Below are 12,823 nucleotides of genomic sequence, written 5' to 3'. Positions count from 1 at the left end.
TAGGATCCTCAATTAAATCTGAATTTAAGATAAACAATGTTTCAATGTTTTTTTCTCAGTCTAAGTGTGTTCTAGGTCAGTCCTGATTTCTGGAGGTGGACCTAAAAAAATGTTTACTGAGTTATCTCCAGTGACTATAGGATCCATGTCAGATTTCTATTTGGAACATATAAATTGAACCAGGCATGCTGTATTTTTATTTGTTAAATATGGTAATCTTACTCCAAATGAACGGAATTATGTTTACCTTTATAGTACTTGTGATATCTGATCATACTTCTAAAATTCATATTTTGAAATCCCTTGCAAACATTTTCCAGTATTTGTCTATTATTTTAAAGGAATGAAAACATATGTAGACTAGAAAGTAATTGAATGCAATCACTTGAGGACAGTTCAGAGTGTGAGTAGTAACCTTGGGGACCTCTGGCAGCTGAACACATCATGGGATGATTTCAATTTCCTCTGAATTTCCTGTATAATCCCTAGAGGCTTTTGATCCCAAAGAGTAAGACCCAATCTTTGACCTCAAAAGTGCCATTGATATAATGCGGCTGCTGCCTAGGTCATCACCACTCCCAACTGGCTTCTGTGTGCTTTCTCCGCTGTCTCATAGCTCTTCAACAGGGAAAGAATCCCCATGTCGAGCCCCTCATGGCTTGTCACCATAGCTTGTTGTGCGGAGAGTGCATCTCTTTGGGTGGATGCCCTTAGGCAAGCACTTTTTGTTTTCATCTCAGGGAACCTAGGACCAATCCCCAGCACTGTGTCAGAGGATGTGTCAGTGGTTTCTACTTTGTCAAAAGGATCCCAGCCTCCTGAGCTTGTGTCCAGTGTCCAGTCAGGCTCCTGTGTACCTCAATTCGTAGCATGGTGAGTTCCTTATTCTCTGTGTCAGGGTACTTTGTGTTAGTCTTTTATTCTTTTGAGATTAATCTTAGATCACATCCAAAGTTCAGATATTTTTCCCCATTGTACTACAAGTACAGTAGAAATAGCATTTTAAAAAATATATATTTTCTGATGTCTATGAATTTTATCAAAATTTATGTTCCTGTAACTTCTCACATGTTTCTGAAAAACATTTATCTTTCGGTTGGGCACTGTGGCATAGCGGGTAAAGCCACCACCTGCAGTACTGGGATAGGCATTCCATATGCGCTCTGGTTCAAGTCCCAGCTGATCCACTTCTGATCAGCTACCTGCTAATGTGCCTGAGAGCAGCAGAGGATGGCTCAAGTGCTTGGGCCCCTGCAGCTGTGTGGGAGACCTGGAAGAATCTCCTGGCTCCTGGCTTTGGATCTGCCCAGCTCCAGCCATTGTGGCCATTTGTGGAGTACCAGTGGATGGAAGATGTCCTCTCTCTCTTTCTCCCTCTCTCTCTTTCTGTAACTTTATCAAATAAAAAATAAAGCTTTTCAAATTTCTTGTACGGAACATGATGGAGGCTCGACTACAGCATGACCTTACTCTGGACAGACTGAAGAGCAGTAGTGATGGGAGTTGGCTTGAGCCTCTATCATAACAGCCTCCAAGACCAAGTGCAGTGCAAGACTAGAGGAACCCAGCAAATCTGGTACACACATCAAACAGGTCTCTTACCCAGTGTTTCTCTTTCCCACCTACTGGCCTGCCTGGAATACTCTCCTTCTCTTCCTGGCTACTTTATGATCAACTCTGAAGATCTCAGATAAATGTCACTACTTCAGAGAAACCATCCATGTCCATAGTAATCAAAACAAGATCATCAATTGTGCTTTCTCAGACCATCCTGAACTTTCAATACTAGGACTTTTCAAAACTTGCAGTTATGGATATATGAAGAAATGAAGTTATGGATATATGGGTATATGAGGTATTCAAAAAGTTCATGGAACATACCTATTATGAAAAAATTGTGAATGTCAAACTTCTTTGCACCAAAACAAACTTATCTTTTAATCCTATTTCCTGGAAAATTTTCTGAGGCATTATAATATTACTGTGATCATTTTTGAATGTCTGTTTATCCCTTATAACAGTCCCTATGAAGGGTATGAACTGTTTTTCCTAAATAACCCTGTAATAATGTACTGTGTACACAATAAATTTATAGAAAATAGTAAACGACCTGTGACTATGTTGTAAATTCCTGTAGAATTGTCTATTTTATGTATCTAAGCATGCTTTTCTATACGTGAGTGAGCTCTACATTCTGTTATGTTGCATTCCTAGAAATCATGCCAGTCTTTGAGTACCTGCAATTTATGGGACTTGTGTAGAAAATTACTAATCAATTCCAATGTACACCTTTTTACCAAAAGGAAAATAAATGACAGAATAGCTGTGTGGCATCTCCACATCTCCAAAATCCCATTGGCTAAAACCAGAACCTGGACTGTAAGCCATATCTTCTTGATTTTCATTTTAATATAATTCCTATGTGCCATAACATCTCCTTTTTTCCTATAAGGCTCCTCTCTGCCAAGTAATTCACCTTCTTTCCCTCCATCAAAAGCACCCCCCACAGCCTATTCTCCATACTTCTGAGGCTTCAGCATAGGATGAGGAAAGCACAAGGAACTTTGAACTAAGACAGTCCTGACTTCAAATCCTAGCTTGTTAATGTAACACCTATATGAATTTGGACATGTTACTTAAGTCCATTGAGCCTATTTTCACATATATAAATGTATGAAGGATTATTATGAGCATGAATTGAACAAGTACATACAAAACAAGTGTCTCTAGCATGGTGCCTGAAACATGCCAGTGCCTGACAATCACCTATCCAAGTTGTCTACCATTTATTTGCCCTCACATTCTGCTTTGCAAAGTGTAGAAGTATCCACCTACAAGCTTGAATTCAAACTCGATAGGATGAACTTTACCCTGAGAACTGAGATTGTCTACTGGAAGTCAAAACAGTCTCTGGAGGAAGTCCTTCTACAAGCTTCTCTAATCTCCAGCTTGCTACCAAGACAAGAAAATCGATTTTGAATTCAATCTTTTAATTTCTTTTTGTGGCTACTTTTGCAAATGGAGAATGCAATTAAAATCAATGATATATTAGTTCACTTTCCTCGAAATGAGCACTGATCAGATTCTATGTGAAGCATCTGTAACATCTCATCTATAATTATGTCTAAATACATTAAAGGGATCTGTGTATTGTAGAACCAAGAGATTATTTCTGGGAGACTGGAGTTCAGGGTTTTAGCATTAGCTCTGACCTTCATTAATGATATGACCTATGAAAAAAATCACTTCTGGGTGAGCCTCCATTTTTCTGTGAAATGGGTGCATTACAACCTCACAGGATTGTTTAAAGATCACACAGGTCATGTATGTGAAAGGCAAAAAAATTGCAACAAGCTTATAATAAACTGTTATAATTACTAATATTCTTAAGAACTATGATGAACACATGCTACACAGAAATCAGGATTGTTGGGACTTGACACAAATATTCTATAATACTTATTGTTATGCTATGAAACAAATGTTTCACAGAGTATTAGCTTATATTACAACAAAGGATATTTTATTATTTTTTACATGACAATCTGGAAGAAAAAAGTATGGAAATAGTTAAAACTCACTACTGAACATTAAACATTTATTAGTTATACCTCCAAATTATCACAAACTGAGACATGATGCATATACTTTTGCACTCATTTTAAAAACATCTAACTTTGCTAGTGTAGAAGGTCAATCCAAATTTATTGTTTCTCATTTAGATTTCACTTAATTTCCCCCATCAACTTCTCTGACATTTTGACATGCTGTCATCTAGGAAATGTTATTCTGATGCAAACACTAACTCAGCACTTGTCAAAAACTATTAGCCATGAGCTCTGATGCTTTGATGGAGCCTCTAGATTTCAGTTAAGATGGAAATTTTAAAAAATTACATTGTTGCAGCATAAATCTATCTTTAATAGCCCAAGTGTTGGATTAATTATAGCTACCCACAAAGAGTACACTATGTGCATAATGGGTAAATAATACTTAAATAGAGCAGATATCATTTTTATCAGCCACTATAGTCATAAATTTTACAAAACTATAAAACTTAGTCTTTCTATCAGCCCTGCATCCTTTATTTCAGATCATGAAACTGACAACATTTATATCTAGACTTACTTCAGAGGAGGTAAAATTTCCCTGAGAGGGAGAAAAAGATCATCTGTTTCCCTGACAGAAAGGCTGGGCCAGCTGAATACTCATAATTGTCATCAATAATTGTAACTGGAAAGGAAATGAAAAATTACCTCTTTGACAGAGGCTTCAGATATCAACAAGGTCCTGTTTTGCTGGCTGAGAGAGCCATGACTTCAGAGGTTAATATTTCTGAGGGTTACCTAAACAGAGAAAGAAAATGCATTGGGTGTTGTAAAAGAAATCCTTATGAAAACAAGTTCAAGTTGCTTTTGGCAAATATCTATTTAATTCCTGGGCCTCCAGTAAGTAGAGAAAATATTTTCATTCAACAGTCAACAGATATTATCACCAGATACATTTTTTCTCATTCTTCAAGATGCAGATGATGGAGATAGACAAGCCACAGTCTATACTTTCAAGAACCATAGGATCTTTGTGAATGAAAAAGTGTGTAACAAAGCAGAGAACAATAAACTACTAAAAAGACCTTCCAAACATAATCAAAGTAAGGAAGCCTGGATGATCTATGTTACTAAAGTGTTTCAATGAAGATTTCACAGAGAAAACAGCATCTGGTATGAGTCTAGAAAGTTAAATAAAATAAAAGGAGATGATATGTCAGAAAAATGCTGATATTAGAAAGGCTGATTTTGTGAATGTCTGTTGAAGCAACACCTGCATTCCCAGTGTTATTGTAGGACTATCCATAATAACCAAGAAATGGAAACAACCAGTGTCCACCCAACAATGAATAGATGAAGAAAATGTAGCACATATACATAATGGAATACAAAAAGGATGAAATTTGGAATTTTCAACAAACACAAATGTAACTGTGGATTTTCATGTTAACTAGAGTCAAGCATAGGATGACAAATATTATATGATCTTACACATGTGTGGAGTTTTGAAAAAACTAATCCCATAGAAGTTAAAAGTATCAGCATTTATTGGTGCCTAGGGCAGGAAGGAGTCTGAAAGGTTGACTAATGGTTACTAAGTTACAGTTAGATAAAAGTAAGAAGTTTGGGATTCTATTGCACAGTAGAGTGACTACAGATAATATTAATGCACTGTATATGCTTCTCTCCAAAAAAAAAAAAAAAAAACTAGAAGACAGGATTTGGAATGCTGTCAATATAAAGAAATGCTAAATGTTTCAGGAGACAGGTGTATTTACCCTGACAGAGCATTGAACAATATATACATGTATTGAAGTATCATATGGTACCAGAAATATGTACAATTTTTATATGTTAAAAATATTTTCAAAAGCATGACACCTTCAGAGAATAGCAATCAATGGCATTTGTGTTGTTAGAAGAGATTGTCAGCTACCAAGTCTTTTAAGAGACCAGCAAGATAACCATTTTGATCAAGCAAAGACAAGTTCATTGCTTACTACACTAAGGGAAGCCACTGGCCCCCTTCACAAAGTCTTAGTTGCATCTTGAAAGTGAGGGGTCAAAACCTGCATTTGTAAGGTTTGGGGGGACTAGTTTCAGTCATGTCTCTCGTGCCATGGTCTGATTATGAACAAAGTCCCTAACATCATAGTGTAAGGTTAAAGGTCACAGTAAAGGGAGAACTAAGAGTCTAAGCAGAGTAAACAACCATTTGGAAAGCCCCAACACTTCTCTATTTTTCAAGTCCTTCATTTGCTTTCTACAGCTACACAAGAGTTTCCCTAGCCACAGTGCAACAAGGATCCAACCAAGACTAAGCCAAGATGGAAGTGTTGCCCATATCTAGAAAGCAAGCACCTTTGCTTTTGTTCCCAACCTTTTCTCTGGCACCATAAAAATCACCCTAGGATTACATTCATAAGGTAGAATGGCATTGCTATGGCACAGTGGTTTAAGTTACTGCCTGGGAGGCTGACATCCCACATGAGTGCCACAGGGGTCCTAGCTGCTCCACTTCTGATCCAGCTCCCTGCTAATGTGCCTGGGGAAGCAGCAGATGATGGCTCAAGTACTTAGGCTCTTGTACCCACAGGGGAGAACCAAATGGAGTTCCAGGCTCCTGGCTTTGACCTGGCCCAGCCCTGGTCATTGCCACCATTTGGGCTGTGAACCAGTCTCTCTCTCCATCTCTCCCTCTCTCTCTGTAAGTTTGTCCTTCAAATAAGCAAGTTTTTTAAAAAACTATACACTCTCATTTATTTTACTTTCTGATCTTATTTTCCCTTGTTTATTGTATTAAAAAACAACATAAATTTACCATCTCAATGAACTTTTTAAGATTTCTTATTATTTTTAATGTCATACCATTTCATTATGATATTCCTTGGTGAATTTTTTGTATCATTTATTTTTGTATTTGAGAGACAAAGACAGAAAGACATTCCCTGTCTACTCCCTAAAAACCCATATGATGGCAAGATTGAGATAGGGCCAACGCCAGGAACCAGGAATGCAATGCAAATCTTTCACATGAGTGGCAGAAACCCAATCTCTTGAACCATTGCTGCTACCTCTCTGTGTTTGCATTAACAGGAAGATGAAGTCAGGAGCCAGATCCTAGAGTCAAATCCAGGTACTTCAATATATGATGCAGGTATGTTAACTTTTAGGCTAAATGCTCCCCTGGGTGAATTTTTCTAAATCATTCTCTACAGGAAGGGATATTTTCAATTTGATGGTTCGAATATTTCTTCTAGAAAATGGTAAACAACATTTTCTTAAATAATAGAAATGTAATGTCTGACAGTTTCTGAGACTTGAAATCTGGGATCAAAGTACTGGGACTGTTAGTTCCTTATGAAGCCTGCGAGAGGAAAGTCTGCATCATGCCTCTTGCCTAGGTCATGATTCTTTGGTGTTCCTTGGCTTCTTCTGCATTACCCCAACCTCTGCTTTCATCTTCACTTGATGTTCTACCTTTATCCATATATGTATATGTGTGCACATTTCCCATTCTTACAAAAGCACCAGTCATATTGGATTAAGGCCCAACTCAATAATATTGATAATGATCCTATTTCCAAATAAGGTCACATTCTGTGTATGAGAGCAGGACTTTAGCATATGGATCTGGGAAGTATAGATATGTGCATGTGTGTGTCTATTGGTCATTCAGTTTGTGAATGTTATAGGGGGAACAGAAGTTCAATGGTGGTTAATTTGCTATTTTTGTTTCATTAAATCAAGACAAAAGTTAATAGAAATTTCAAACTACAAGGCATTTTAGCAATGGAAGACCAACTTTGAAATCAGAAATGCAAAAATAAATAAATAAATAAAGCAAGGAAGGAAGGAAGGAAAGAAGAAGAAGAAACTGAAGTACCTCCATTTAAAGTGAGGTCTTGAAAGCAAACACGCATTCTCTGACTACAGGCTGTGATGAATACCATAGCAGTTCCCCCGGGACCTACAGCTGTCCCTGTCAGAAGGCCCAGCCTGCATTTAGAGAACAAAGACAGAAACTCAAGGAACATCTGTTAAGAAGCAAATTTTTTTTTCATATAAACAGGAAAATCAGATTTTATCCAGTTGTAGAGACCAGTCAGTGATGACATCTGAGGACCAGGTCCAAAAAGGAACAAAAGTTCTGAATATTAAAACAAAAATGACTGATAAAGAAAATGTGAATAGACCTACAGTGAAAAAAAATAATACAACAGTGGACAAAAATTGTATTCCTTTAAAACTTTCTAATGAATTAAACAATTCAAATACAGCAATTGATAAAAAGAATTTTGGTGATGATGGCAATCTGTGAAGTTGTTACCAATTAAAGATGATCCCCAAAGTCAACATATTACATATATTTCCTCTTATAAACAACAATAAAAATAAACTGGTGACTACAGAAAAGCCAAAGCAAGATGCTAACATGCCCAAAAAACCTGTGCTTGGAGCTCACTGTGACCAAAGTGTTCAATCTAAGATTAATTCATTCAGGAAACCTCTACAACAGATCAAAGATGCAAGTTTGAAAGCAACAGAGAAGGTTGCAACTGTTGTCTTTAAAGCCACAAAGCCTCAGACTATAAACAGTATCAGTGAAACAGTGAAAAGGGAGCCAGCCTCAAATATGACAGCTGTCCCTAAATTCGTGAGCACTACCTCTCAGAGCACACAACTTCTCTGACCTCCTGCTAGAAGTCACCATGATAATACCCACAATGTGGGGAAACATGGCATTAGTAGAATCTCTGCCAATGTTACTATCTGAAAAGGGTCTCAGGAAAAAGAACTATTGCAATTAAAAACAGTTTTATCTAGTATCAAGGCTGGTTTTTCTGAGGACATAAAAAAGAAACAAGGAACTATCAAGAAGCATAGCATCTGAAATTGTAGCTAAGTCTGCTTCATCTTCTAATACAAAATTAGTAAAAAGTCAAAACCCATTTACCAGCAAAGACCTATTATAGCAATAGCAACTCTTAGCAGAATGTCAGGTCAGCCCAAAGAAACTGCAGAAAAGCTTGTCTGAGTGAGTAAAAAGTTGGCAAAGGAGGAGTGCTGAAAAGGCCTTTTAATCCAGTAGTTAAACAGCCTGAGCCCGAAGGACAAGAAGAAAAACCAGTTGCATCCTTCTGGACTAATATGGTAGAAGAAGATGAACAAAGATTATTTACTGAAAAAATAAACAAGATGATTTCTGAATGCCTGAACCTGATTATGGAGAGATGCCTAAAAGAAGAAATATTGGTCACAATGAATGACCTCATTAAAAATATTCCAGATGTCAAAAAACTTAAATATTGCATTTGTCTTGCATTGTTGAACCAATCACAAGTTCTATTGAAAATATTATTGCAATCTATGAGAAGGCCATCTGACAGGGGTTCAGCTATTGAAGAGATGCAGCACACAATTGTAAATATTCTAACAATGAAGAATCAGGAAAAAGTTAATTTTGGAGGAAATACTGAAGAAGCTTATACAACCAATGAACAAATTCAAGAAGGAACATTGAAGGTAAAGATCTTCATTTAAAACCAGTAAAACAGGAAATAGAAAATAAATATCAGAGAAATGTGGTGTTTCAAGATTGTGAAAAAGAACAAGATGACAAGAGATTCAACCAATGATGCTAAAGCCCCCAATATGGAGACCAGAGCAAGTTACATATTTAAAAATAATGTATCCGCTATACCATACTTGCAAAGTGTAAAAAAGAAAACACAATGTGATGAAATGAATTCTACATTTAAAGAACTTACACCAGTGAGACTTTCCCGATGTCTCTGAGAGAAGACTTTCAAATTGCCAGATATGTTAAAGGACCATTATCCTTGTGTGTCATCACTGGATCAATGAACAGAGCTGGAATTGAAACCAATACTTTTTGTATGCCTCCATAGTGCAGCACTTTGCCAGGTGTACTCCAAGATAAATACAACAGAAGGGGAATAAAATTCTGCTGAAGAAGGGGGTTTTATTATTCCTGAGTGTTGTGTTTTGTGTGGCCTTGTACTTCCTTTGATCTGGAGTTGGCTAAGTCACTAAGTATTTTAAGTATTCGTGACAGTGAGACCCTTTACTAACATTTATTTTATAGCAGGCATTGCCTTTCTATGCAATGGAAATGTAATCCTGCCTTGGTAGTCTCAACACTTTTTACTTTAAAATAGATAAGTTTTGTCAGCTAGTTTACTGTGTTCCTTGATTATAAACAGGTTTTGTTTAGTAAATTTAAGTGCAGTAGAGATGCATCATCAGAAAATAAAATGTTCTTGATAAAGTTTTGCATTGGCATTTTAGAAAGTTGTGAGAACTTTCTCTTTTTTAAAGATTTATTTACTTATTTTAAAGGTAGATTACAGAGAGGCAGAGGTAGAGAGAGAGAGAGATCGCCTATCCACTGATTCACTCCCCAAATGGCTGCAATGGCTGGAATTGGGCCAATCTGAAGCCAGGAGCCTGGAATTTCTTCTGGGTCTCCCACCTGAGGACAGGGACCCAAAGACTTAGGCCATCTTCTATTGCTTTCCCAGGCCATAGCAGAGAGTTGGAAGTGGAGCAGCCAGATCTCAAATCCGCACCTATATGGGATTTCTGACACAGCAGGTGGTGGCTTTACACGCTGCGCCACAGCCTCGGTCCCTGATAACTTTCTTTGATTAGTATATGCTGACTAGAGCCAATTACCTTCAAATATTAAAAACATACAAGGATTGACTTGCTTTTCCACTAAATTCATGTTACCCAGACTGTTGTACCCTATTGTGTCTCTTGGATTGCTTGAGGTTCTTCACTGTCACTTTTCACCAGGGATAGCCTGTATCTATGGTCTCTTGGCCTCTTACAAGTAGGATCACCAAAAAGGATAACTAGCCTATTCCAAAAAACGGGTACTTTGCATAACAAAGAAAAGAAGCCACATTTAGTAGATATTTGAAATTTTAATCTAAATTCTTTTTATAACTTGACTATCTAAAACATTAGCTTCTATAGTTTCATTTGATAGTTTAAACTATTAGAATTGGATTGGGGAAGGGTGTATGTACTATTTAATAGATGTCAATCTTGTTGAGGTGTCATTTCTAAAATAACCAATAATTGTATTTGCTTTCTCCTATTTGATGTAACAGCTTCACTGGTCAGTCACAACCCCTGCAACATAAAAGTTACATAAAGCATTTTTCTCCACGTATAAATCCACCAATAAAGCTGTCTTATAAGGCCCAGAACTAATAGTTCTGTGGCATATATCCTCTTGTAACCCTAAAGTTTCAGATAAGTGAATTTTAAAAGATTAGTTTAAAAGCTACATATGTAATATGAATGTGGTTAAAGATCACATACTTAAGTCTTATGTGTATTCATTACATTGTATAATATCTCTGTTCTATTTATTATGACCTCATGTTCTAGAGAGTACAATATTTACTCTTGTTTAACTGCATGCATGATGTGTATACAATAAAATATCTGTATATAGAAAAGGTGAGGTCTTTCTCAATTGCTTACTTATTTTCTTTGGTTAAAATTTCTTCACGAGTAAAACTAGAGATTCTTCTGATTCTGTAAAGGTTTGATATAAAATTGAAGTAACTATTAGGCACCAGTATGCTGCATCTTATGTTGTTAGTGCCCAATAAACTTTGTTCTTCTGCAAAGAGAAGTTTAAAGGTTTTTATATTTTTAATGACTGTTGAAAGAACTGAAATGCACGCAATGAAACTAATGACCATGAAGTATATAAAAGTTAACATGAGGATGGAAAAGAAATTTAATTTGGCAATCATTTCTTAAATACTTAGAAGTTCTGAGAAGTTTAAAATACCTTTTACTATCAGATGCAAGTCATGAATGCTCCATGTAAAGCTGAACATTCTGCCTCACATCAATCTGTCATATCATAAATGTGCCAATTACAGTGCTTTGCTCATGAAAGATGGCCCATAGATGTGTCTGGAAGAAATTGTGAATTCTTTGCTCTCAAGCATGCTGTTTTTTTTTTTTCTTGGCTCCTTCTTTCTGGAATCCTCCATCAGTTTTCCTATAGCAGAGCCCCCTCCCTCCAGTGTTCTGCTGCTCCCTAGAAAACCAAAAATGGTGCTCAACTGACCCAAGATCTTGATCCCCTATGCCCTTGGGGACACTACACATGGTCTGGGAGCTTTATCAGATTGTCATATTTATACCAGTGTTACAGTGTTCTGACATGGAAAAGACTGAGAAACATGGGTCCATTCTATCTTTTACCCTAAGTGAAGTCCAAGCTAGGAAAGTATGTTTCTCCCCTGTAGAGAAAGCACTTTTGCATGGGGGATTGAATTTTATTTAGCTATGTGTTACTTCCTCTTCTGTCCTCCTAGACAAGTGCAATGAATATCTAGGTGAGCATGGGTAAGATTCTCACCAATTACATTACTTGTAAACTTGACTCTAGTCTCTTACTAAATATATTTTCCATTATTTTTCAAATGTGTCATATTACAATCCAGTTCCTCTGAACAGTAGAGACCAAAGTGAAGTAATATAGTGTGTTAAAGTTCTTCCTTATTCAACTTGCCTTCAGTTCCAAAGATGGAGTCAACGATGCAATGTTAACGAGACTTTAACACTTTCTCAATCTCTTGTTATTTTTTTCTTTTTCACAAAGAATATATAAGGCCTCAAGGTTTTTTTAGCAGGCAGCTATATTTCATTAGAATTCAATAATTTGTTTTGTCTTCATCTTTTATTTTTTATGGTTTCTTAATTTTAAAGCAAAACATAAGTGTTGTCACTTAAATGACAATGATAAAAAGCTAGTTTAAATTTCTTAAATTAACTGAAATTTTTAGTTTATTGATACCATGTATTCCTATACATAAATGTGGAAAATACATAAAAATCACATGCAATATATTAAACTTGTAAAACACCACTGTAACAGAAAGAGAACTGGGTTTTAAGGCTGAAGAACAATGACTGGGGAATAGCACTGTTAGCTACTTTTATTTTCAAAGTTTATTGCATGCCCCACTTGCTATAGAGTTAGCCCAGGGAGACTGTCCAGAATGAGCTACACAAATTATCAGAGCCACAGGAAACTGCAGGCAGTTAAGGACCTCTGGGAATGAAGCATAAGAGAAAACCAAGTGGAATAGAAGAAAGCAAGTGGGCTCCCTAAAGAGATGTGAATAGACAGCAGTGTTCTGGGCAGTCTCACCTTTTTTGAGCACCACCAACATAACCACAGGAATCATATCTAAGTTGCCTTATACTTTAAATCA

The 12,823-nt window shown here is 36.6% G+C and overlaps 1 pseudogene; it reads left to right on the top strand.

Moving 5' to 3' along the window:
- Nucleotides 1–640: 640 nt before the first annotated feature.
- LOC133759112 (cytoskeleton-associated protein 2-like) lies at nucleotides 641–8,935 on the top strand (annotated as a pseudogene).
- The last annotated feature ends 3,888 nt before the right edge of the window (nucleotides 8,936–12,823 follow it).

The sequence above is a fragment of the Lepus europaeus genome, chromosome 5, assembly GCF_033115175.1.
Source record: "Lepus europaeus isolate LE1 chromosome 5, mLepTim1.pri, whole genome shotgun sequence".
In the NCBI taxonomy this organism is placed as follows: Eukaryota; Metazoa; Chordata; class Mammalia; order Lagomorpha; family Leporidae; genus Lepus; species Lepus europaeus.
The sequence above is the reverse complement of the archived record's forward strand: the minus strand, read 5'-3'. Positions and strand labels throughout refer to the sequence as shown.